At 41.8% G+C, this 25,111-nt stretch overlaps 1 protein-coding gene and 1 pseudogene across 19 annotated transcripts in view; both read left to right on the forward strand.

Annotated features, from left to right (window-relative positions):
* Nucleotides 1-13,665: 13,665 nt before the first annotated feature.
* On the forward strand, nt 13,666-14,005 carry LOC103566344 (large ribosomal subunit protein eL34 pseudogene; annotated as a pseudogene).
* A 9,776-nt stretch (nt 14,006-23,781) lies between these two features.
* SSX2IP (SSX family member 2 interacting protein) overlaps nt 23,782-25,111 on the forward strand; it is a 50,600-nt gene continuing 49,270 nt past the window's right edge. For 4 of the 19 annotated variants that reach the window (XM_070592080.1, XM_070592085.1, XM_070592086.1 and 1 more), the window contains exon 1: nt 23,812-23,951. The gene's annotated coding sequence lies outside the window, so the exon portion shown is untranslated. Of the gene's footprint in view, nt 24,172-25,111 lie in introns of all 19 variants that reach the window. The other 15 variants (XM_070592074.1, XM_070592077.1, XM_008542718.2 and 12 more) reach the window with 11 other exon arrangements.

Below are 25,111 nucleotides of genomic sequence, written 5' to 3' on the forward strand. Positions count from 1 at the left end.
AATGAAGAATACAATACTAGAAATGAAAAATTCACTAGAGGGACTCCATAGCAGAGTTGATGGTATAGAAGAATGGATCAGCGAGCTGGATGAAAGACTAGAGGAAACCACCCAAATGGAACAGATAAAAGAAAAAAGAATTAGACAGAATGAGAACAGTATAAGGGGACTCTGGGACAATATCAAACCCACTAACATTCGTATTATAGGTGTCCCAGAAGGAGAAGAGAGAGACAAAGGGGTAGAGAATGTATTTGAAGAAATGATAGCTGAAAACATTCATAACCCAAGGAAGGAAACAGACATCCAAGCACAGGAAGCACAGACAGCAGCAAACAAGATAAACCCAAAAAGGCCCACACCAAGACACATTATAATTAAAATGTCCAAAATTAAAGATGAAGTGCAGCAATTGGTGAATGCTTTTGGCCACATTTCTCTTGATCTGAGCTTATTATGTTTTACTGGTTCTACTGGAATAGATTTTATGTGTTTTGGGAAAATATTGAAGGAGAAATCTCTTTTGTAACTGTGAGCTCACATTGGAGAGTTCATCTGTTCTTTTGGGGGCTGAGTAGAGGGCAGACACTCAACATGATCCTCATTCTGGTTGTTTTGAAATATAGCCAAGGCTGTCTTAATTAATTATGGGAATTTGAAAAGGTTAAGTAACTCAGCTGTGTATTTTTTCCATTCATGCATTGTTGGAATGGAAGAAAAAATAATTGAAATACTTAAGGACATAGTCTCCCATCATTTCCTTTCCTCATTTAGTCAGCTACTCTTTCTCTAATCATAGCCTCTGAGAAGGAATGTGATAGGGGAAAGTAGGGGAAATGGCACCTTTTTCCAGCACTTGAGTTTTAAAAGGGCACAGAAAATTATGTGAGGGAATAAGCTGAGTAAGAGCAAGGGCTTCCCAGGCTGCGGGAGAAGGCAGTGTCAAGGGGAAAGGATAGATACCATGGGAAATTGTTTTGGTGGGTCTTCAAGAAAGGAGGCCCTCCACCAGCTGCCGAGGCTCAGCCTGGATTGGGGAGCAGTGGAGGGAGATGAAGCCGAGCAAAATTCTAACTAAGTTTGTCATGTTCAAAAGAAGAGATCAGTGTCTTATCTCCCAGGGAGAGCCTCAGAAAGTAGGAAAACCCCAGAGAAGAAACGGTCTTGGAGGGTCTCAGAGATGGCCCCCTGTGGTGGGAGCATCAATGTGGGTCCCAAGGGACTGAGATTGAGCCAGAAGTAAGCTGGAGACCCACCCAACCCAAAGATGGAAAAAAGAGAACACAAGGGTGAGTGGGTCATACTGGATGATGGATGTCTCAGCAGATGGTAAGTGTGAACAGAAGACATTGAGGATCAGATAGACTCCCTGCCATGCCCCCAACTCCAACGCTTGGTTCTATAGATGCTTCTGCAATTTTGATACAATTACAGGTAACAGTTTGGGAGGATCTTAGAATTGACAGATTATTTCTACCACCCTAGTAGAAAGTGGGATTAAAAAGATTATGTTCACTCGTAGAAAAATAAAGATCTGTTTCTTATACACTTGCATTTGTAAGCTAAGATTTAGACCCACTACATTTAAGAAAATAAAAACTGGTTAACATTTATTAAACTCCATCATGTAGTGTGCCCAGTATCATTTTAAGTGCTTTATATATATATCAATTCATTTGGAAAAGAGCTTCTATGTTAAAAGCTTTGATTTGACTTTTACAGTGTCCTTATATAAGAACATTAGAATTACTATAGTGTATTTCTAACAAGAATAATTTCTGTTTTATTACTCAGAGACTATTCATTTTTAGAAAAACATTTTATTATGGATAATTTCTAATATATACAAAAGGAGAGAGGATAGTATAAAGCATCCCCATGCACTAATCTCCCAACTCTAATAATTATTAACCATGGACAATTGATCACGTTTCGTATTTTGAACCAAATCCTAGACATCATATCATTTTATCTATACATATTCAGTACGTATCCCTTAAACATAAGGCTCCATTTCATCAAATATCCAGTGTTCAAATATCCCCAATTGTCCCATAGATTGTTTTAACATTTGTTTAAGTCAAGATCAAAAAAAGTTCACACATTATATTTGGTTGCTATGCCGCTTACTTCTTTTTATTCTATAGATTTCTCTTTCTTCTTATTATTTTTTTTCTTGTATTTTATGTATTGGAAAATCCATGTTATCTGTCCTGTAGATTTTTCCATGTTCTGGGTTTTGTTGATTTTCATCCAATCGTTTAGCATGTGCCCCTGATCGCTCTTGATTCCTGGAGTTATTGCTAATCTTTAGTCCATGTTTTGTCTGTTTAACTTACCGTTCAGCTATACATATACCTACAATATCATAGAGCCCTGACTAAAAACAGAACCAACATATAACAAAGGTTTGATGGTAGGAGGAAGTCATCTTTATTTTCAGTGATTCTAAAGCTTTCACCTGTGAAATCTAAATCTCTTGTGTTCTGCTGAAACCCCCCTCCTACCCCACATAGTAGTCTAACCAGACATTTACTTACAGAGGATTCACCACTTGTCTCAAAAATCTTTACTTAAACAAAGACAAACATTAACACACGTAAAGCAGTAATTTGTCTTGGCTTTTGTGTCCTACTGCTGTGTTTCTAATTTCTTTTTGTTTACCAAACAATGCCTGGTGCCCTGGGATCTGCGATATGCTAATCTGTTCCTCATTCACTGTGGGATTGAGGTCATCCCTCAGGGAACAGGCTTTCATCTGATTAGACATATTGAATGGCTGATTTATTTCCATTCAGGCCTCTGTAGAGCAAACAGACAGTGAACTCTCCCCTGGGAGAAGGTGGGCCTGATTCTAGACGGCCTTTGATATACTCACAGCTGAGAACTCTTGAAAACAAAGAGGGAGGGAGGGGGGAAGGGTGTTGTGTTGTATTCAGAGCAGGTATTGCAGTTTACTAAGCAGATAAGCCATCCACAAGCTGACATACTGTAGCTCATGTGTGTGAACACTGAAAGGTACTATTATTATTTTAGCATTGGCCTTTTGGGTTATAGCAACATTGACTTATATCCACTCATTTGGTTTCAAAACTCTGTCATTTCTAGTGCTCTTTAAAGGCTCTCCAAACCCTGTTATATAAGGGGCGTACATATGCTAGTTGGCTGGATACCTCCTTAAACTGACTTTGTTATAAATAATTCCCAGTTGCATATAGCTTCAAATCTATTTTATCTTTTTGGAGAGTACAGTTATTTTTATTGCATCTGAGTTCCAGTTTATAACAAATGAATTTTCAAGCAGAAAAAGTTTGGAGAAATGAAAACCCAGAACCACACTACTGGAGAAAGCACATTCCGTATTTGAATGTCAACTTTTGAAAGAAAATACTGATGAACTCAGAAATAGAAACTGGTGAAAATTGCTGGATCCACAATCTAGACAGGGGCATCATAAGGTTGTCATTCAGTCAAAAACCCTTGTGAAAAGATGAGATTTGCTCTACAACTGAAAAGCATGCCTCGTGCCTTTACAGATTGGAAAGGAATGGAAAGTAGGCTGCTTGTGAGGAGCGGCATAATAGTGCTTAACTTTGTCGCCTTGGCAGTTCACTAAATGCTCTATCTTACATTTTCTCATTCTAACTTCATGACAACCTTGTGGAGTGTGTTATTATGCACACGCTTAAGAGAAATAAATGAGGTAAAGGGAGATTAAATGTCTTGCCCCAAATCACATAGTCAGTAAGTAATTGGATTTGAAAGGAGGTCTTTGGATGCCATCTGCTTGTTCCCTCAACATCACCACCAGTACAGGGCGGTGCTTCACAGTATCAGCCTCCCCCTGCCCTTCCCATTGCTTCCCAGTGGGCTCTGAGTGGCCTTTTCTGGTTCCTGTAAGGATGATAGGAAGCGGTTCTTTGTCCTTACTTTCCTTTGGTGCACTGCTTGATATCTATCTGTTAACTTATAGGGTAAGCTGCTCTCATTTTCTTAATCCTTAAGAGTTTTTCTACTTCTTGAATGCCGTCTTAATTTTTTTTTAATTAAAACTTAAACTTTAAAGCATAATGAAAATAATAGCTACCATTCCTTGAACACTGTTTGGAATTAAGTACTGCACTGAATCTTTGACATGCATTTTTGCTAACTCGATGCAGCCCTGCAATATTACTTGATTTTACGAAGGCTCCTGAGCCACAGAGATGTTCAGCAGCTCTCTGAAAGCCTAGGGCCCCCCATCATCTCTCTCCTGAAACATTGCAATAGCCACTTAGCTGGTCTTCTTGCTTCAATTTTGGTATCACCATTTCCATTTTCCATACAATATTCAGAGAAATCTCGTTTAAACTTTTATCAGATCAGGTGCCTGCCCTGATGGCTTCCCATCCCACTTAGCTAACCAAAGCTCAAACTCCCCATCACTTTTCTCCTTCACAGTCTGTGGTTGTCAGAATAATGGCCCCCAAATCCGTCCATGTTCTAATGCCTGGAATCTGTGAAATCGTTACCTCACATAGCAAAAGGGACTTTACAGATTTGATTAAGTTAAAGAACTTGAGGTGAGGAGTGGCCTTTTGGGTGATTATCCTGGGTTATCTGAGTGGGCCCAATGTAGCTACAAGGGTCCTTATAAGAAAAAGAAGGAGGTGGTGGCGTGAGGGGCAGGCGCTGGTCATAGAGAGATTTGAAGATAGAGAGATTTGAAGATGCTCAGCTGCTGGCTTTGGAGATGGTGGAAGGGGGCCACAAGCCAAGGAATGCCAGCAGCCTCTAGAAGCTAGAAAAGGCAAGGAAACTTATTCTCACTAAAGCCTATGGAGGGACCGTGGCCCTATTGATACCTTGATTTCAGCTCAGTGAAACCCATGTTGGATTTCTGACCTGCAGAACTGTAAGATAACAAGTGTGTGTTGTTTTAAGTCACTAAGTTTCTGGTAATTTGTTATAGCAGCAATAGGAAACTCACACATACTCTCTCACTGATCACCATGCCTGAAACATGCCAAGCTTGTTCTGGCTTCAGGGCCTTTGCACTTGTTCCCTCTGCCTGGAGTGCTCCGCCCTGAGATTTTAAAACAACCACCCCATCTGAGGCATCCCACCTACCTGTCACTCTGTCACATTCTTTATTTTATTTTCTGCATATTGTTAAGACCATTTGAAGTTACCTTGTTGATTAATTTGTTTTCTTTTTGTCTCACCCAACAGTCAGTATAAGCTCAATGAGAGAAGAGTATCATTGTCTTTTTCTGTGTTATATCCCTGACATCTAGGACATCATCTGTCTCACAGTGTCCCTCTGTCTCGCTGGAGGCAGACAGTAAGTGATTTTGGAAGAAGATTAGGAATGGGAGTAACAGAACATGTGTACAAATTAGGTCAGTTTACTCCTAAACATTTATAAGCTGGGCCTGTTGCTCAGCTGCTTCCCCTCACTCTGTAGACGGTTTCTTCTTGCCAGATTTGGAAATGAGGGAAAAGTGAAATACACTCGGAGACTCCTACCATGCCTTTCTCCTCATCATTGGCATTTTGTTGGTCACCATGGAAGACTTCCAGGAGCAGAAGAAAATGGATTCATTTTAGAGATCCTTGTTGACTACAACACTCTAAGACCTTTGCAATATTTGGGACATCTTTACTATATATACAGTAAAAATTCAATACTTATATTCTATTTTTGTAATTAGAAAACTTGAATGTTTATTTAACTCCTTTCCAAGAGGCCAGATCCAAAGAATAATAAAATTTAAGTGATTCCTTGCAAATAGAGATCTGTCTTTTTTCCCCTTGTGTGAGTATTAGCAGTAATATTAACACTATGCATTTACATAGGGTAGCATGGTTCTCCTAGAATCTATCTTCTGGGATTTGTCTTAGAAACATGGAAGTCAGTGCCTTATGGACTTCAATGAATCATCCAAGAGTATCTCAAAGAGATACAAAATGTTAACAAGGAGCCATGTTTGGCTCTGAGGGCCTGGGCAGGAGCCTGCAAAGGCATTCCTCAATTCCAGCACTAGAGTGGATGGTCTAAGTGAGAGGGTGGGGGAGGTAGAGAGGAGAAGGGTGAATGGCCCAAGGCACACCAGGCATCTAGCACTCTTACTGCTAGCTTTTCAGAAGAAGGAGTACTGTCTCTCAGTCTCTCCGTCCAAAAGCCCATGAGTGAATCTCATTGGGTTGTAAGTCTGTTGCTTAACCAATTGCTGTGGCCAGAGGGATGCAGTACTCTGCTTGGTCAATACTGGGTCTCATGCCAACCTAAGTGTAGGGTCAGAATCAACACCACTTAACTGCTTCAAGGAGAGCTGGGGAGAGGTGCTTTCTTAAGAAAATCATGGTGTTGTTACCAGAAGGAGGAATAGACACTGGGCAGGCAAAAACAACATATGTCCTCCACCTTCCCCAATTGCTAAAGGTGGAGTTTCAGGCCCCAAGACTCTTGGATAAGGGAGATATTTTTGAAGTGCTTTTTTTGGGTCCTTAGATAACATGTTGTTAGCACCAGCCTACTTAGAAAGCATTGAAGAGCCATCTGGTCTGGGTTTTACTATCCTATCCATATTGCTTGCAGTTCTAGCTTAAATTCCTTGGCTTGTAAAATCAGGTAGCAGCATTTAAACATGCTGAATTCTGAAAATGTTGGGATTATAAATAGTTCATCATATTTTATAAATGCCAACAGCAGCTCTGAGAAATTTAGCATCTCAAAACCTCCAGCAGAGTTTATGCGTTTTCCTGTTTTATTTCATTTGTTTGTTTTGTAGAGTTGAAAAACGAGGATATTTTATTATCAATAATTATTCTTACACTAAACAAATAATGTAGCAAAACTTTCTGTACAGATAAAAACTTCAAATGCTAATTTTTGTTTCTTCAAGCTATGTTTGATTGAATATCTTAGAATGTGTTTTTGTTTTTTATTTCCTATACTAGGTTTGCAGAAAGTGTGTCAAATTTAAAGTGACTTAGATTTCAAGCTTTATTTCTTATGAAAATGAAAAATGAAAGGTATTAATTGTATTGCTCTGATTTGGATATGTGTCTCACATGTTGCCAGTTTGCAACATATAAATTAGATTCTTTTTAACTTTTCCTAAGTTTTACTTTATATAGGGCCTTTGCTTAATGTTATTTTATGAAAGTATTATTTTATGATATTATTTCATTTTTATTACTTACATTTTATATTTTATAGAAGATTGGATAAGGCATCGAAATTTATTTGACTGACTCCACTTTGGTTATGGAATAAATTGTAATCTAAATATACTAAAATTGTGTCTTCTAGAATTTGTCTGCCACTCACTTTCCCAGGTGTCTGTTCCACCTTAGGAACTTTATGAGGGCTATCTGTTGTTTTCATTTATCCTGCATCCCTTTTTCTTTAGTAATAGCACCAGCCCCTTAACTAAGCTCCTCCTTTATTCCATGTGGTTCTAATGGGACTGCTAACCGTGGTAACACTACCACTGGCAGAGGATTTCAGTAGGTGATCCAGCCTAGGCTAGTTGACCACTTTTCTTAGGACAAAATGATTGGTCCAAGGAGTAGGCATAGCACCCAAGCTGAAACAAAGTCTCCAGAATTTTCTGGAATAGATGCTATTCTCATCTCTTTTTGGTGGCAAGCAATTAGTTGTAACCCAAGAGCTACTTATGTCCATGATCCCTACCTCATGGAAAAATCTTGTCACAGTAGGATAGAATAAGGCCAAATGTACCAAAGGAGGCAGAAGTGAGAGAAGGAGACAGAGAGTACAGGCAAATATTTTTACAGGACCACTGTATTATAAAATTCTTGGGCCCATGCAAGGTATGGTAATCTATTGCTGCAGATTTAGAATACTAGGTAGAGGTCAGATTTAGAATACTGGTGGACTAGTGGTTAAGTTTGGCATGCTCCACTTCAGTGGCCCAAGTTCAGTTCCTGGGCACAGACCTACACCACCGTCTATCAGTGGCCATGCTGTGGCAGCAGTCCACATACAAAAAAGAGGAAGATTGGCAGCGGATATTAGCTCAGGGAGAATCTTCCTCAGGAAAAAAAAAAAAAAAGAATACTGGCTAGAGAAGAGGCACTTTCATATTTGTTTATTGTCCAATCAATTTATGTGAAGAGGATTTGTAGTGTCCAGACACCGTCTCTTCTTTTCAGGAGTTATCTCTTCATGTTTATTGTCAAATGCACTGCTCCTCACTAATATCATAAACATTTATAAAGTAGCAATGCTCTTGTTGCTCATACTCTTGTTGCCATGGCTCTTTAGAATCTCATTTGTGTTGAAGGAATATAGATCTTCTTGCCCCTGTAATTTCCATAATACCATTTATTTAAAGCTGGCTGCACCTTTACTCGTGAGGCTGCATCATCCCTGGTGCCACTCACAAATACTGGCTTCCAATGACTTTCTCAAAGATGGTTACTCTGCTTCATTGATGATAACCACAAACACGAGTCTCATACAGAGTGTTCGGTGTAGAACGGTTTGTTTTCTACTCATGTTAAAGTTGTCATTTGTAATTTTGTAGCATTAGCATAGAACAGCACATCTTCCAACCACATTTTCTTCAGAATTCTTTAGGCCATGATCACCCCATTTGTGGAATGTGACGTCTTTCTAAGCTGACCACATCCAGGCCTTCCACATACCTCCACCAACAGAGGGATAGGCACCGCACCCAAGGGAAAGAAGGTAATAGTGGTCCCATTTTTGCAGGAATGTATGTCCCTTCTGTAGCATGCTTAAGACTGACTTAGAAGAGCATAACATCACCATATCAATTGAGAACAAGAGGGACATGATCAGAGGGCTCCAATGGCTTTGCAGAGCAACGATCTCAAAAGCCCTCAGAGGAGACGCATGGCCACCCCAAGAGTACTGCCTGACACATGGAAGGGAGTCTGAAGAGGAGGTGGGGTGGCTGCCCTGGGTGCCAGTGGTGTGAGCACACAGGGTAAAGGATGCCTGCCACCACCATGCCACCCTTAAGTGCCATAGACTGAAAGCAACTCTGTGGTTGAAACTTGAATGGGCAACAGCTGACACAGGAGCCCATGCATGCAACTCAAGTCTAAAAATCAGCGGCGCATTTTAAGTCACCCAAAGACCTGAACTTATCACAATTAAGAAAATGAAGAATTGAGAAGCTTCCAGTGAAACTAGTGAAGTTGCTAGAGTGTAAGCTCTATCACGGAAGTGATTTGATCTGTTTGTTTACTGATGGGCTCTCAGCATCCAGAAGAGTACCTGGCACATTATTAGGGGCTCAGTAATATTTTTTGAATTGATGGAAAATACACTGCCATAGCTGCAATCCAAGGATCAGGAAACTGGGATCAGGAGTTGCTGCCATCACTGCACTACTGGCTGGACAGTGGGATGTGGATTCTGGTCTCTGCAGTCACCATAACTTCCTCTAAACAGCTGGAAACTGGTGCTTGGACACTGGAAAGCTGAGTACAGTCAATGCCACCACTGAAACTACCTCGCAATATCCACAAACCAGACTCAACACTGTGATCTTCAAACATGTTTGCTTGTAGAAAACAGTCAAAGCAGTAAGAATTACCTGTGCCTCATTTTTTTCCTTTCGAATATCACACTAGTGTATCTAATTGATGACTCTTAATTTACATCCAGGATTGAGGTGCCAGAGAGGTTTGGGCAATATGTTTTCTTTAGCTCTCTAGCCTCTGTAGTCAGGATCCTCACTATAATGAGGTAGGACTAGAAGATGGGAACCATTTGTCAATATCAAGTTCAAAAGAAGAGCGCCTAGGGACTAAGTCCTGACGCACTCTGTATTCATTTTACATTGCCACAATAACAAATTGCCACAAACTTAAAGGCTTAAAGCAACACACATTTATTATCTCATTCTTTCTATGGATCAGGAGTCCAGGCATGGCTAAGCTGGGTCACCAGGCTACAAGCTGGGTGTCAGCTGGGCTGCAATCTCATCAGAGGGTCACCTGGGGAAAGATCTTCCAAGCTTCCTCATCTTGTTGGCAGAATTATTTCTGTGAAACTCATGGTGACCTGCCTCTTCCAGGTCAGCAGGAAAGAGAATCTCCAGCCTTAGGGAAGGCCCAGGCCCTCCTCTAACGGCTTCCATCTCATTAAGCCAGGCCCTACTCAGGATAATCTCCCTCTTAGTCAACTCAAAATCAACTGATTTGGGTCCTTAATTATATCTACAAAGTGATCTCACTGTTGCCATATTTTATTGGCTAAAAACTAGACACAGGTTCTACCCACACTCAAGGGGAGCATGTTATACAAGGTATGATTCATTGTTGGGGGGTGGGGGGCAGTGGCGCAGGCAGGGGAAGTTACCTTAGGGTGAGACTAAAATTTAGAGATCAGAAAATTTAGAGATCGGAAAAAGTAGGATAAGCAAGGGAAACTGAAAAGAATGGCAAGTAAGAAAAGAAAAGAGGGAGGGAAAGGAGATTGCTAGAGTACGGAAATCAAGTAAAGAAATTGTTTCCACTGTGTTATCTGCTGTGCAGAGGTTGAGTAAGATGAGAAGATGAGGATGAACAGATGACCATTGAACATGGCAACGTGACCTTGACAAAGAAGTTTCCAGCAATGGAGCGCAGCAAGCCTGATTAGGGTGGATTTAAGAAGGAATGAGAGGTAATGAAGTGGAGACACTGAGTATAGACAATTCTTTGAAGGAGTTTTTCTGTAAAGAGAAGCAAAAGAATAAGGTGGTAGTTGGAGGATATGGAGTCAAGGGGGGACTTTTTTTTAAGTGTTTCTTGTTTGCTAATGAGAGTGAGTCAATAGAGAGAGAAAAATTTGAACATATAATATAGAAAAGCAAGGGAGTAATCATGGGAGTAGGAAGGGTTGGAATCCAGTGCAGAAGTGAAGAGGATGGTTTTAGGCAGGAGGCTGAGTAGCTCATCCATTGCAACAGGAATAAAAGCAGAGTATACAGCAACAGATGTAGGAAGGAGGTAGATTTGATGGTAAGAGTCTCTTCTGTTGCTTCTATTTGTTTGAGAGAAATGGTCGATGAAATAGGGGGAAGGTGATGCAGTGCTGAGGAATGAAATAATCTGGGAGAGTCAAAGAATAAGTCGGCTTAGAAAATGCAAAAGAATTGCCAATTAGCATGAAGGGACAACTTAAAGGTTGAGGTCAGCATAATCGTGTATTTCCTGAGACATAATTTAGATTCTCAAGGGCAGGAGCAGAGAAGGTAAAAAGAGGACTATTACCAAAGTTGGGATTTTTTTTCAAGATAATATAAAGAAAGCAATAAAGGGCCAAGAGAGGTAAGAGCATATTTAAAAGAGTAATTACAGTGCAGGACCATGGAATCCAAGCTACGTTTGGAGGGAACGAGGGCCTGAGGGATGGAGATAAACAGTGAAAAGGCAGTAAGCGTCAAATGAACAATGTGCCTAGTGAAGTAGAAGAATTTTTTGAGCTGAAGTATGAGAGGGAATGAGCTGGTAATGTAGAAGTAAGATAGTGAGATAACTGAGGGGATGCGGTTATAAATGACAAGGTCTAAGGATGACCATGGGGTTTGGTGGCTGAAGTGGAGTGGCAGAAGGAAAGAGCACTGGAAATAAAGAGGTTGAGGAATGAAAGCCCATGAGGTTGGATGCACTGTTCATGGAGATGTTGAAATCACCGAGAATAATGACAGGAGAATGAAGGAGAGAAAGACAGTAAACCTGGTGCTGAAATCTCCAAGAAATGTGTGGGACAGGAGGACAAGAGAGGACCACAGCAAGGAGGTCTGGAGGGAGGTGCAGTCTGATGGCATAAGCTTCAAAGCAGCCGACAGGGGAGAGCAAGAAAGGGACAATAGTTTCAAAGTGGCAGTGAGGAGCAAGAAGAGCACCTGGATCACCTTCTGGCCCCATAGTGCATGATACGTGAGTGGAAACTGTCCACCACTGATGAGGGCCACAGGGAATTCAGTGTCCTCAGGGGAAAGCCAGGTTTCTCTCAGAACTAGAAGGTGAAGGGACTGTTCAGAGAAGAATGTGGATAGAGGGGGTTTTTTCGACGACAGAGCAGTATGGGGACAAGGATTTGAGCAATGAAATTTGATCTGGGAAGCTTGGACATCCTGAGGTCACTGAGATGAACATCTGAGATAAGATGGGGTGCCTTGGTGGCAGCTTAAAGGGAGGGGATAATTAGTTCTAATTATTCTTGGAAATTGACTCAGGCAATTCTTAGGTGAGGAAAGAACAGAAATTCAGTTCATTGGAATCCAGTTGATCCAATATACTATCTATCCTTCTTCCTTAATGACTCGAGTTGGCCCACTTTCCAATCCCACTGATTCTGTCCTTGTTTAGGCACTCATTAGTTCTTGCCTGGATTTTTACGATTGCCTCCTAACTGGTCTCTCTCACTGATCTCTCCTCTCTCCAATCCATCCTCCACATTCGGCCAAAGTGCTCTTTCTAGATCATTCATTTAATCAGGCATCTTCTCTGCTCTAAATCCACTGATGGCTGTCCTAATGCTTCAAGATCAGATCCAAACTCCTTAGCAGCGGAAGGCCCCTCAAGGAGCCGACCCTGTTCTGCTCTGCAGTCTCACAGGTCCTGACTCTCCCATAGGCTCAGGCTGTTCCCTTTGTCTGCAATGCGTGGTCCCTCTTTTTCACCTGATTATCTTCTACTCATTCTTTTAATATATAATTCAAATCTTTGGATGAATATACAAGAAGCAGGCAGTCCTGGTAGTTCCAAGGAGGGAAACTGGGCAGTTTCGGTGGGGTGGGGGGTAGAAGAAAACTTTTCACAGCATGCCCTTCTGTACATTTTGAATTTTATATTATATGAATGTATTGCCTCATCTTTAAAAGTAATAAAAATTTTAGTGTCAAAAGGACAAAAAGAGAAACATGTAAGTGTTTCTTCCTCTGTGAAGTCTTCCCTAACTTGACACTTCCCTCCATTGAGCCACCACTGTGCCCTCCACATGCCTCTATTACAGCTTTTCTCACTCTACATTGTAATTAAAGGGACATTCTCACAGCCTAGAAGCTCCCTGAGGAAAGGGCTTTGTGTCATTCACCTCTGAATCTCCAGCGCCTGACCCAGCACTGGTACATAGCAGGTGCTCCGTAAAGGCTTGTTGAATTAATGAATGAAGAGAACTTCTCTGCAGAAGGAAACAAAAGATATGTAAGTAATCCCGCTTATACTACAGGGGAAGAAAATGAGGCCCAGAGAAGTTATTTACTAAAGAGTAGTGGAAGAATAAAATGAGAATCCAAGCTTTCTAGAGTCCAAGTTTGGCACTACAGTAAGATCTAAGACTTTCACTTTAAGACAGTAGACGTGATGTGGATCATATTATTTGTTACTTATTTTGATCTGAGTCCCTGGATATTCAGGAAATTTCTGATTTCTAGTAAACTGCTAGTTTAACCGCCAAAGGACACTTTCACATATCAGATTATGGGTGTTAAATTTGGGTTTGGAGAATACATATCCTAAGTAGCTCATAGACCAGGCTTATATTGACAGAGAAATCACAGGAAAATCTTGTGGCAGTGTTTCTTTATCTTAAAAGCTGTGGGGTGAGTTTTTTTTTTTTGGGGGGGGGCCTTTGAACTTGGAAGTGCTTCCTTTTTCCTCTTCTGGGGACAGTGTCTAGAGGCATTCAAAATGGTCCAACGTTATAGGCTATCCTACAATACAGCCTCTAACAAAACTAGGCCGTCTGGAGCCCCTGGTAATAGATTTGTTTACCTTTATCCAAGAAGGTTGGGAAAGCACCAAAATCGCCATGTGGTGTGTGCCCAGGCCGACTTTGAGGAGTGCATGCTGTGAGACTTAAAGTTCTTATGAGGTTGTCTAAAATGAAAAACACGTCAGCAGGGCCTATGGACGCTCCACGTGTGCTAAATCTGTCTGTGACAGGATCAGGCGTGCTTTACGTACGGAGGAGCAGAAAACCACTGTGAAAGTGTTGAAGGCACAAGCACAGAGTCAGAAAGCTAGATGAAAAAATGAAGCTTTTCTGAGTATTAAAAAAAGTCAAAAGAAAAAAAAAAGCTGTGTTTTGTGTTATTGTTTTCCTGAAACACACACAGTATGGTAGACATGGCTACACGTAGTGTCTTCAGAGATGAAAGAATAGCACAGGAAAAAGTACCTACATCAGCTCACAGTGGTATATGCAGTTCTCATTTGTTAGTGTTTGCTGAACGTCCAGGGCTATAGAGCAGTGACCAGGGGCATTTTATTTTAAATAGCAACCATGTTTTTATGTGTAAAATGGTAGTGTTAATGATTACCTGGACCAGATTTCAAGTTCCCTGGGGAGATCTTCCGTGGGTTTCGAGATCAGTGGTCTTCAAAATTTTGCTTGCATACCCTCCCCCCTCCCTGAAAGAATTTTGAAAATCTTGTATCCCTCCCACATTTTTTGTTGCTACCTATAATTTTTCAACATAAGTTTGCAAAGGGTATAATTTCCAGCATATTATAATTCACGATATTTAAAAATAAAGCTGTTAGCTCACTCTTTTAAATTTATCCCAAAGAGTCTAAATCCCACAGTAATTTGTTACCCAACATTATTCATTTTAAATATACATGAACTAACTCTTCTTTAACAGTCAGAAAATTTACATTGTTCCTTCTTCTGGAAGTCAGATTTTCACTCCATTTCTCCCATAAATGTTATCTTATTGCATATTTTCATGCTTGAAAAATTTTTACTGATCACTACATCATTCTTTACAACAGACATTATAACTACATATTTACATAATCTTACTTTCCTGTGACTCTAAGTTTCTAGGTGTTAAAAATGTCTCTGAGTGGAGTTATCACTAAAATGATAAGTAGTACACAATTGACCAAACAGTGGCTACATTACAAAGTGATAACTACTTTTAAACATAAAAAGTAAGATTTTATTGAAATTGCTCTATTGATGAAAAGGAAGGGGCTTTTTCTTTTCCGGTGGATTTGTGGATGAATATTTTTTATAGTTAGAATGAGACTGAGTTCTGCCCCAATTCTATTCACGCATTTGACGCTGTTCTTGTGGATATAAACGCTGAATGCTTTGTTCACAGGAATAAGTAGATGGGAATGGGAGGAACTGGTGTTGCAGTGTTACTCAATTCCTTGAATTCCTTTCAATTATATACCAAAAATCACATGACAATCTGTCATTTAAATTATTTTTAAGGCTCTATCAGGTGACAGTTTTGTTCCTAGTCAAAATAGTCATTCTCTTTCTCAACACTAACACAGGCTTCTAATTTTCTGTGTTTTGTGTACCTGGGGTCAATGAGCCATAGTAAGATGTGGAATCTGTGAGAAGAATGACTTTCTTTTGTTTAGTGGAAAATGGCAGTTGTGCAAAGCAGGTATAAAAGAGCCCACAAACATGTTCTAGGTGGATAAGTTCTAGGAAAGTGTAGAAATGAAAGTGGAGGATGTGGAATTGGTGCCCTTAAAACTATCCACACTCGATGCCACGTGGAGAGTCTTCACGCACATGGCAGAGGCGGTTATCCTAGTTTGAAAACTTCTGTTCACTAACCAGGCATTTGAATAAAAATGACTGAAGAGCCACAGAGATTAAGACAGTCGCCAGCAGATTGGTAATGACATGGGCTCTGTAACTCCCTAGCTCTGAAACTTACTTGCTGTGCATAAATTACTTAACCTCTCAGTTAAATAATTGGGCAAATTATTCAACCTCCCTATATTTGGAAATATAGGCCATAATGATACCTCCCTCATAGGGTTGTTGTGAGAATTAAATGAATTAATATGTAAAGCACTTTGAACAGTGCTTGACAAATAATAATCACTCAATAGATGATTAACATCAATACCAGCAAATGATTATATGTGACATGAAAATGAAGGCGATAACTCCTAAATAAATTAAAGTTTGATATATACTTTGCTGTTGCTGAAGCAAACTGGTTTAATTTGTAAATTAAATGAAAAGTACAAGTTTCTACAGCAGATATGCAGCAGAGCCAATATTCCTCTACAGGATTTACACTCAATAAATGTGCCATGCTGCCCCTTGAAAAACAAGTGAAATGAAAATAAATGAAATAGAAGGTGTATGAGTTGTAAAGTTATTCTTTCTAGATCATACAGTAGCCTATGTTACACAAAATTTAGAATATGCTTATTTCCAAAGTGTCAAGAAAGGTGTTTGATGTTTTCTTTCCTCGTTGTCTAAAACCACAGAAACTTCCATTATTTCCATCTAGGACATCTCCCCTTCCCCCTACACAAGCACTTATTACTAAATATATCATCCAACTTTTGCTGCTTAGAGGTTCAGGGGTTTTGTCTTGCCTCGGTTACTGGGGCTTCAGGCAGATCATGTTTAACAGTTTTATCTTTGTTAAATGAAAACTAGAGGGTTTTTTCCCATATTATTTTATTTCTCCAGTATTTCTAATTGTCTCCACCCCCACCCCATTCTAAATTTGAGTTTTACGTTTGATAGCATATACCATAAGTTGAAAAACACAACAAAGAGCTTGAAAACCCTCATTTGAATAACATCGACTTCAGGAACAGCTGCTAAGATAAAATAAATCCAAGAGAGCTCAGCAACCGGGACGCAATTGCTTTTCCTTTTAAAGGGACAGGCAGATTCACATATGATTTTCAGTCTTAAGCTGTCACTTTGAATCAATACCATATTTTAATTGATATCAAAGTTTTTCAAATCTGAAATTCTATGTGAGTGTTTTACTGAGCATATAGAGGATTCTATTCCACTATATTTCAATTCAAGCAATTATTTGATGACATCATTGATAGAGGTTTACAAAGCAGGAAATAAAACCCATCAGGAACCAATCCTCCAAATTTCTCCTTCACTGAGAACACAGGAAAAGAAACTCTGCCTAGCAAAATATAAATAACGAAATCAAGTGGAAATCTATCACTAAGGAAAAACTGAGTTGCCAGTTGCAAAATAAAAAGATATGAACTGTTTTGTTGATTGCAAACCTCAGCCTTCTGTAATATGGTTCATATTATAGAAAACTCTTCATTAAAACAGTTGCACAAGAGTCTAGGTTTTAAATGATGACAGGTAAAACTCTTTTAAGGAAATCTAGCATATTAAAATATGATCTTACAGAATGGGTAGATGATAAAGAGACTATTTGATCTACAAAGATGTCATCCATCATACAAAAAGATTTATCATAACTTTCTTTTAGATATCTAGTTCCACTAGTACATTTAGAATGTGATTTGATTAATTAATACATTATTTACACATGACTTTTCCTGGACAGTCTCTATAACATGAAGCAAGTATGGGCAAGCAAACGTAGTGCCATGGCCTGAAAATTTCAGAATGGCAAATCATTTTGTGAAAATTTGTATTTATCAATATGCTTTAATTTTTCTGGCTTAGATAAATTAGTAAAGAAACAGTAGTTTAGAACAATGTTAAGATCCTAGATATATATTTATAACTCAAAGCATAGAAACAGTGCCACATTTTCCCTGCTTCTTGTTTATTCCATTCAATCAGCCCTTTGCAAATAACTCCTATACCCTATTTTTCACTGAGTTTTTTGATCACTTGACTGCTTCCACTTATGACACGGGTATATTTGTACTAATAAAATGAAATATCACACCATCAGCTCACTTCATGAGAGTTCTTTTTTCAGATGCTACCATCAGATAGCATGCTTTTGGCTGCAAGTAACAAACAACCGAACTAGTAGTAACTTAGACCACCAAGCATTTATTGTTTATTAAAAAGAATGCCCAGAGGAAGGAAGCCCCAGGTTGGTTTGGGGGCTCAGTTACATCAACATGGACCCAGGTGGTTGAGCCAGTATTTCAGCCCAGGCAGTCTGACTCAAGTGCTTATGGTACACCCTACTTCTTCTCTACAACACTAAGACTGCCATTATTCTGTCTTCTTGGGAGACTCTGAGTTCCTGTTGTGAGCAGGGACCTTATATCCCTCAATGCTTGGCATACGGTAATCATTCAATAAATATTCATTGAACCATTGAGGAAAATTTCAGATAAGAGAGGGGAGACTAAGACTATGTGAATTAAAAGGGTCCTTTGGTGCAGAATTAAATCAGTTAGAACTATTCAAGTTAGTGCTGGATCTTTGTGCTCTGTGGTTTTTAAATAGGTTTCAGTATAACTAAAAAACGTTTTGGGTCATTTATAGTCCCTCCACTTCCTTGGAGGGTCTTTTGTTGGCTGATCAATGCTCTGGGTTTAAATTTGCAAGTTTAGAAGAGTAGACTGAGCCAAATTGCTCTGTCTGAGAAAGGTTTAGAGGCCACGGTAGTCAACAAGGTTAGCTTTGTGTGTGTGCATGTGTGTGTGTATACTGGAAGGGAAGGGAGGATTGAGCAAAAACAAGGCAGCTGGAGGAGAGACCCTAAAGGAGATATGTATAATTGATGAGTTTTTAAAAAGTGAAATGTTATACGCTGTGTGATGAGACCTCATAAGTTTTCAGTAAGAATATAAAAGTCGTTGTACTTAGTATGATTGGATCCTGAAGAAGATGAGTTTGTGTTGAGGACTTGAGTTAACATGGTTGAAGCAGTACATCAGAATTCAGGAACGTCTTCCTGAATGCTCAAAACGCTGAAAATGATTGCCTGTCATGCGCTCGTGTGTCTGTTGCATGTGTGTTCACTGCATTTACTAAAGGAGCTATGTTACTCTCTTGGAAATATAGTTTGAGAACTACTCTACTTGGTACCTGACCACTGTTCTATGATAGCACCTTATCTGCTGATTTATGCATAGGCAAGTTTTGCATGGCATATCTTAAAATTCATAAATCAATTTGGGACAAATGGCGAATTGGAAACCAAAGTGTTAGAGGTGGATAAAATGCATCAGGTGTTCTTGCTCAAAAAGAACGTTTTCAAGAAGATTGCAGGGCAAACACTCAGCAGATCAGATTAAAATCTAAGCAGTAAGAAGGGAACACCTAGAAGACAATCGGGCATTTGTCTGCTGCTGTGTGTTTGTGGGCGGTGGGGTTGGGTAGGGCAGGGTGGGGCTGGGAGAGTAATGAGGAGGGATAGTTTTCTTTTCTGGGAATTTTCACCCAGGCAGACGTAGGAGGAAAAGGGAACCTCAGTGGTCTGTTTTTGCTAAACTCAGCCAGCACCTCTAGATCCGGAAATTGTCGCTGCTTTTGAAATAATCCAGATGGTATGAATTAGAGCAGAAAGCCTTTATAAGTTGGCCCATTATTATCCAGATTTGAATATACAATGTTAGTAGAAGTGGTGTGGCCTGAATGTTTGCTGGGGTATTTGAAACACTGGTTTCTGAGGAACACATATGAGTAAATAGGGGGTGGATTATTAACTTAATACATATATTAAAGGCAGAGCCTATTTATTTCAGCAAAATTAAAACATTCTAAAATTACAATAATACACACCTGTAAAAACGTATATATAACAGAAGTTAATGAAATGAAAAGCGGTTGTTCCTTCCCTCCTGTCCACCTCCCTCCCAATCTTAACAGCGTGGAGGGGCTGGGGCTGCAGAGGCAACAGGACCACCAAGGTCCCTGCCTTCGTGGGCCTTCCATTCTAGGGGGAGGAGACAGACCATAAGCAAACAAAGAAATAAACAGATAAAATGAAGGCTGGGAAGGTTGCTTTATAGATATGGAAGTGGGATCCGAATGATGAAAAAGAATCCATCTTGAACCCTTGTGGGAAGAGCTCTCCAGGCAGACTGAAGAGGAGGTTCAAAGGGCCAGAGAACAAACGAGGCGGCTGCTAAAGCTGGTACATTGTGTGCCAAATCGAGAGTTCCCAGAGGGGGCGGGGCCAGGTCATGCACGCACGACTCGGTAGGAAGTTCAATTTCATGCTAAGTACAATGAAAAGCCATTTAAGGTTCTTAATTGGGGCAAGGGGAGCAGAGATCTGATTTCCATTTTTTAAAGACCCCGATGTATTGGGGGCAAGAATGGACGTCTGCAGACAGGGTGGAAGAGATTCATTCACACACACACAAACACACAGAGTTTAAGAGATAGATATGTGTATATATACTTTTTCCGCAACTTGTTAGTGGTGCACATATTTAGAACTCCTTTTTGAAATTATGTTGTCAGTTTACTGTCTGTCTTAGAAAACCAAACACATCTTGTTTTTTGACCTTTCCCTATCCACCCAAATGCAGTAACTTAGTTGGAAAACACAGTTTTGGCATTTTAACATGGATCCAGAATGTGTTCATCAGATTTGGCTCTGAATAACTTTCGGATTGTTCCAAAAATCAGATTTGTTCTCGAAGAAAGAATTCTTTTCAACAAATTCAGTGCCTACTGGTGTGATACCTTTTGAGCAGTATCATTGGGATATGTAGATAGCCTGCCAAGGTGATTACTTTCAAATGAAGAACATTTATGTGAAGTTATATTCATTTATTCACCAAGTAATTATTGAGCACCAACCACTAAGTCCCAGGCACTGTGTTAGGCACTGGGGATACATGAGTGAACAAGCAAACAAAATCTCTGCCTCCGCCAGGCTGACATTCTAATAAAGCAAGAAGCACCAAACAAACAAAAAAAATGAGTAAATTCTATATTATGATTAAAGACTATATCAGAGAGAGGTAAGGGAGATTTGGAAAAGAGGAGGGCATTCCAATTTTAAATACATATAATGTCAGGTTAGACCTCACAAAGAAGATGACTTTGGGTAGACTCGAAAGGGGAGAGGTAAGTAATATAGATGTCAAGGGGAAGAACATTCAAAGAGAGGGAATAGCTAGTGCAAAGGCCCTGAGGCAGGAATGTGCCTGGCAGGACTGAGAAACAGTGAGGTAGCTAGCTAATATTTCGCTGAATAAGGTTAAGAGTTGTAGGACATGAGGCCAGAGAGGTAAGGAGATAGAGGGCAGGTCATAAGAACTTTGTAGCCATGGAAAGAATTCTGGCTCTCACACTGAGGGGAGCCAAAGCAGAGAAATGACCTGATCTGAATTATATTTTAAAATAATTACTCTGACCACTGTGATAAAAATAGACTACAGAGGAGCAAGGGTGGAAGTTTTGATATGTTTTGGAAAACAACAATACTTGATAGTCACATCCCCTTAATTTTGCTAAAAGGGAGGAAAGCAGCCAAAGTAAAGCAATTAAAAGAAAAATTCTGGATGATATCTTTCCCCTTTATCTTTCCTTACCATAGCAAAGTTCTATCAAGCCCAACTCCTTCAGCCCTGGGCTAAAAGTGTCCTTAGATTATTTTCAGGCTGCAGCCAAATTCTTTACCTTGTCCTGCGTATCAGTCAGAATCTCTTTAGCTGCAACTGAATACCTGACCCACAATGGCTTAAGCAATAGGCCATTTATTCTCTCCCATGTGAGCACCTGGAGGCAGGCATAGCCCGGGCAGGGTAATTTAGCCACTCAGTGACGTCTGGGTTCTGGGTCACCTTTCCTGTGTTGTTCATGCTTTTCTCTCATTGTTGCCGGATGTGCCACCACAGCTCCAAACCTGTCTCGCTCACTGGAGGATGGGCAAGGCAGGAAAGAAGGAAAAGACTTATAGGCTTTCAGGTACAAAACCCTTCCCCTGAAGCCCGCTACCCCTCACTTCCCATCACATGCTCTCCAGAGTTAGGTCACATGCTCAGCTCCTAAACCAGTCATTGACAAGGGGGACACAGTGGTTCTCAAAGTGTAATGGCAGGAACCCTGGGAAAGGGATCCCCAAGACCCTTTCAGGGAGTCTCAGGGAATCTGCAGTGAAAACACTATTTTTATTATAATACTAAAATGTTATTTGCCATTTTTTACTCCCATTCTCTTATGAGTGTACACTGGCGTTTTCCTAAAGGAACCTGAAACAGCGCGACAGAGTGAACGCAGCAGATTGGAAAATCCAAACGCCCCCCATTAAGATGTTAAAGATATTTGCAAATTTTTAAAATAACACCACTCTTTATACTACTTTTTGGAAAAGGTAGTTATTTTCCATAAAAATGTGCTATTTATATGTTAAGATGTAATTATTTTTATTTTTTAAATAAGTATTTTTAAATTTCTCAGCTTTAATTTCTAGTATGGTAAATATCAATAGATTTAACCCACATAAACAAAAGCTCTTTGGGGCCCTCAGTTTTTAGGAGTGGAAAGTGGATCCCAAAAGCAAAAGATTGGAAACTGCTGGTTTATTCAGACAGCTCTGATTCATCCCTGGGGCTGGGGGTGGGACCGAATATTCTGGCGCTCACCGGAGCCCCAACCCAAAACTTCTTAAAATCCGACTCTTTTACTGGTTTGCCAGTTTGCCAGACGCTGCTTATTGAATTGATTGATCTCAACACTTGTAGCTGATCAGAGAGTGACCTCTCGCTTTCTGTGAGGAAGTGACACGGTCAAAAGGAAGACTTAAGTGTTCTTTCAAAGAAAAACTCATATTAAGTTGATTCTTAAAGTGGGAAGGACTGTGGGATTTTGGGGGGCGGACAGCTGAAATTTCAAAGCCTCTCTCCGGAGCTGGGGTAACCCCCTCCCCCCATCAGCAGTCTGGGTTAGGGAGTAAGATAATCATTGGCAATAATTGGTTTCTCCCTCCCCACCAGCCATGCGCTAATAGCGTCCTTACAACGATGGGCCCTAACGGGCCGTTTGGCTGTCAATTACCTGTGCTTAACAGCATCTAGCCGGCCTCTTGATCGCTTAGGCCAAAGGCGAAAAAGAGGATTTCGTTGGACTCTGAAGTTGTCACCAAGGCGGACTCATTTTCTTGCCTGGCTCTTTCACCCAGAATTGGTGACGTATGCGTGTAGATTGGGAAGGGAGCACTCCTCCCTCCCTTGCTCTTCAGTGTTAATATTTCTTATTCTCATCTCATACTATTTTATTTTCAAAGTGTTCTCAGGAGCCTCCTTAAAATACTAAACCTGTCTTTCCTCTCTTGAGTAAATCCCTTGACTTCACTAACAAAAGAAAATCCATCAAAGTACATCTTTGTGTTTATAACAATTCATATGCCTGCCGTTTCTCCATCTGATCCCTTTGCTCCCTCCGGCCTCTTCTTCCCCGGAGAATTTTCAGCTGACACAGAGCAGGGGAGGAGCCGGCCTGACCCCGGCCACGGGTGCAGGAGGCTTACGGTTGCTTTGCGTATATTTTGCTGAGTTGGTGTTGGACATTTTTGCATAAACTTCTAGTTCACGAGTGCCATTTCTCACTGTTCCCGCTGTCCTCTGCCTAGGTCCGTTTCTTTGCCCTAATTTTTGCCCAGTTGGGTTGTTTGCCTCCACGATTCCCGACGCTTGAACCTCCTGTCCCCGGGCCTGACCTAATTCAGGGTTCCGGCTGTTGTTTGGTTTATTTCTCCACTTTTGCAAGCGCACGTGGCTCTTCTGAGAGCTTCCTTCCCTTTTGCTCCTAGGGGACCCGGGTTTTGGGGTTCACTGGGGCTCGGAACACGTGCTTTAAAGCAGCCACGACCCCCTTCCCCCCCGGGGCCTGGGCCCCGAGCTCTGCAGGCCGAGGAGGGGGCGGGGCGCAGGGCCCGGCCGGGTGAATCACAGGGCGTAACAGGTGCCGCAGCCGCAGCTGCGCCCGCATCCCGCTCGGGCTCTGGGGATAAGGTTTTCTTTTTCTCCGGGTTTTTTTGGAGGCGAGGAGGAGACTCCGGAGGCCCCCACCGGACCAATGCAGGCCGCGGTTGTTCATCGCCTAGCAACTGGCGGAGCCAATGGGAGGCGGCCGGGCCGGGCGCGGGGGCGGGCTGGGAACCTGCCGCGCCAGGGAGGTGGCCGCGAGGGGCGGGGCCGGCGGGAGCCCGCGGCGGAGGCGGGGCCGGCGGCTCGGGCGCTGCGTGCCGCCGCGCCTGTGCGGGCCCTCGGGGCTGCGCGAGCGGGGCTGGGACGCCGAGTGGTGCCTCGCCGCCGCTCCCGGGGTCGTGACGGTGAGAGCCTCGGCCCGCGGCGGGGATTGTGACGCTCCCGCCTGGGGAGGGGCGCCGGCGGGGCCGAGGGAGGGCGGGGGCGGGAGAGCGGCGCGGAGGTGAGCGCCGGCACCTGGCTCGGCGCCCCGCTTCTCCGCCAGAGGCTCGGCGTGGCCGTTGGGGCGGTTGCAGGCGGCGGGCGAGCGTTGACCCCGGTCCCGCCCGGAGGAGGAGGTGGGAGGTAGGTGCCAGCCCGGGGACCGCTCCGGCCCGGGGAGCCCCAAACCCTCTCCAGGATGGAGAGGGTGGCGCCTGGCGTGGGATGACGAGCAGCGCCGGGACGAGGCGGGGAGGAGGGGCGGACGGATTTGGGGCTGCGGTGTCTCCTTGGCAGAGGCTGCGGGCAGGCGGGGTTCGGGATTTGTTAGCGCGAGCCGCAAGAGGCAGTGGTTAGAATGAGTTCCCGGGTGGCCCGTGGCCGCTGCAGGGGAAGAGGACCCTGATCGTGGTCTGGTAACAAGTCTAGGGGAAGAACTTCCACCATCCAAGAGGCAGGCGTGTGCGAGAATATTTTGGTGCAGAATTTTATAGTAAAGTACCAGAAACCGAATTGTGAGCTCTCAGCCCCCTTTTGAGCCTATGCTGATCGCCTAGTTACGCAAGTCACTTGGGCCCAGGAAATGGAATCTGCTAAATAATTTGTCCTCAGCATGTGCAATATGGGAATCTTTAGCTTAGTACTCCATTTCAAGGTCCATAGTTAGGTTTGCCAAATTGTCATTACTTGCAACGCTGATACAGTTCTTGTTGAATCTGAGAGAATCGAGATTTCCCTTTTCTGGACCCTATAAATGGATGAGGATTAGAAGAGTCACTCCTCCGAGGGTGGTTCAGAAGTGAACTCTGAAATTGCTGGGCTCCCCTAGCAGTTCAGATTAGAGTCTAGGTCTAGAGTTGGCGGTGAATGATGGGTGCCTTGGAACCCACCATGTCTCAGGAGGGATTAGTTTACTGCTCAGGTAGAAGAAAATTCTGGCAGCCTTGATCCTGAAGTGGAAAGGTAGGTATGACTTGACACTTTGAGGAGACTGAATATAATTTGAAAAGACTTAGAGATCTAGAGAGAGAAAAAAATGCTCTAGAGTTAAAGGTTAGGTCAAGCTGTCTTGAAATTTAGAAGA

Source organism: Equus przewalskii, chromosome 24 (genome assembly GCF_037783145.1).
Source record: "Equus przewalskii isolate Varuska chromosome 24, EquPr2, whole genome shotgun sequence".
NCBI lineage: Eukaryota > Metazoa > Chordata > Mammalia > Perissodactyla > Equidae > Equus > Equus przewalskii.